Source organism: Carlito syrichta, unplaced genomic scaffold (genome assembly GCF_000164805.1).
Source record: "Carlito syrichta isolate Samal-C Ts95f unplaced genomic scaffold, Tarsius_syrichta-2.0.1 Scaffold130553, whole genome shotgun sequence".
NCBI lineage: Eukaryota > Metazoa > Chordata > Mammalia > Primates > Tarsiidae > Carlito > Carlito syrichta.
This window is the reverse complement of record NW_007074649.1, coordinates 10,408-12,155: the sequence shown is the minus strand read 5'-3', so window position 1 is coordinate 12,155 and position 1,748 is coordinate 10,408. Positions and strand designations below refer to the sequence as shown.

Genomic DNA, 1,748 nt, shown 5'->3' with positions numbered 1-1,748 from the left:
CTCACCTCAGCCTCCCAAAGGCGCGGGATTACAGGCTGAGCCACTGAGCCCAGCTAAGATTTGAGAACGTGTCCATGACATTTTACAGCTCAACATCTGCTTCACAGACTTACAATCTGTAGCTTACAGTCATACTCATGGCCACGGCAGCCTCGACCTGTTGGGCTCAGGCAGTCCTTCCAAGTAGCTGGAACCACAGGCTCGTGCCACCGTGCCCGGCTACTTTTTGTTTTATTGTAGAAACAAAGTCTTGCCAGGTTGCCTAGGCTGGTCTCGAACCCCTTGGGCTCAGGCAGTCCTCTCACTTCTGCCTCCCAAAGTACTGGATTACAGGTGTGAGCCACTGCACCCGGCAATCCTTCCATTTTTTAAATGCAAATATGAACAGATATCTTCTTTTTCTCCTTTTATACATAATTGGCAGGGCACTATATCACTGGTCTATATTATTTAACAACATATTCTGGAAGTACAGGGAGCTTCCTCTTTCTTTTTTACAGATGCCCAATATTCCACTTTGGTGTATATTATGTTTTATTTGCCTCTTCCTTGTCGATGGACACTTGCTTTGTTTCCAGCATTTTCCTATTACAGCTCATGCTGCAGTCAGGACTGCCATGGATAGTTGTGCAAGTTGTGCACTGCCCAAGGGGGACAGTTGTAGCACAGGTGTTTTCCATTTGTGCATGATGCATTACTGCAGAGTTCCAGCTGATGGAAGAAAGGTGAGGAAGGTTGAGGAAGGCTGTGTATAAACAATGCTGGCTGTAACAGTTACCCTTGTACATATAATGTTCTCTACATGTGTGGTCGAGATCAGAGGATAAACTTCCAGAAGTAAGATTGCTGGGTTAAAGGGCAAATGCATTTGTTATGTGGATAGCGGTTGCCCCCATTTTCCCCTCTTGTTAACAACATGTGAGGGTGCCTGTTTCCCCAGCTTCGTCACCAGACCGCACTGTCAAATCTTTGGATTTTTGCCAATCTGGTAAGTGAAAAGTGGTATGACGGTGCAGTTTTAGCTTACATTTCTACTACTGTGAGTGCAGCACGTGTTCTCTTGTGTTATTTATTCTGTGAGCTGGTCATTATCCTTCGCATATTTCTATTGGGATATTGCTATTTTTCTTCCTAATTTTTTTTTTTTTTGAGTTGGCGTCTCACTCTGTTGCCCAGGCTGGAGTGCAGTGGCATGCTTACAGCCACCGCAGCCTCGACCTGCTGGGATCAGGCGATCCTTCCACCTTAGCCTTCCAAGTAGGTGGAACCACAGGCCCGAGCCACCACACCCGGCTAATTTTTTTGATTTATTGTAGAGACGAGGTCTCACCATATTGCTCAGGCTGGTCTCGAACTCCTGAACTCTGGCAATCCTCTCGCCTCTGCCTCCCGAAGTGCTCAGATTATAGGCATGAGCCACCATGCCCAGCTTCTTCTTGATTTCTAAGAGCTCTTTATCTATATTAGACTGATCAGAACTTTGTTAGTGATAGGAGTTGCAACGATTTTTTCTAGTTCATCATTTGTGTTTTGACTTTCCTTATGGTGCTATTTTGGTCAAGCAGAATATTTTTATGTAGAAAATAATTTCAGGTCGGGTGTGGTGACTCTTGCCTATAATTGCAGCACTTTGGAAGGCCGAGGTGAGAGGACTGCCTGAACCCACTGGTTTGAGACCAGCCTGGGCAACTTGGCGAGACCTCATCTCTACAATAAACCAAAAAATTAGCCAGGCATGGTGGCGCATG

At 45.7% G+C, this 1,748-nt stretch overlaps 1 protein-coding gene across 1 annotated transcript in view; it reads left to right on the top strand.

Moving 5' to 3' along the window:
- LOC103250526 (ryanodine receptor 1-like) overlaps positions 1-1,748 on the top strand; it is a gene marked incomplete at both ends in the record, with an annotated part of 51,050 nt that overhangs the window by 49,050 nt on the left and 252 nt on the right. The gene's annotated exons all lie outside the window — the stretch shown is intronic.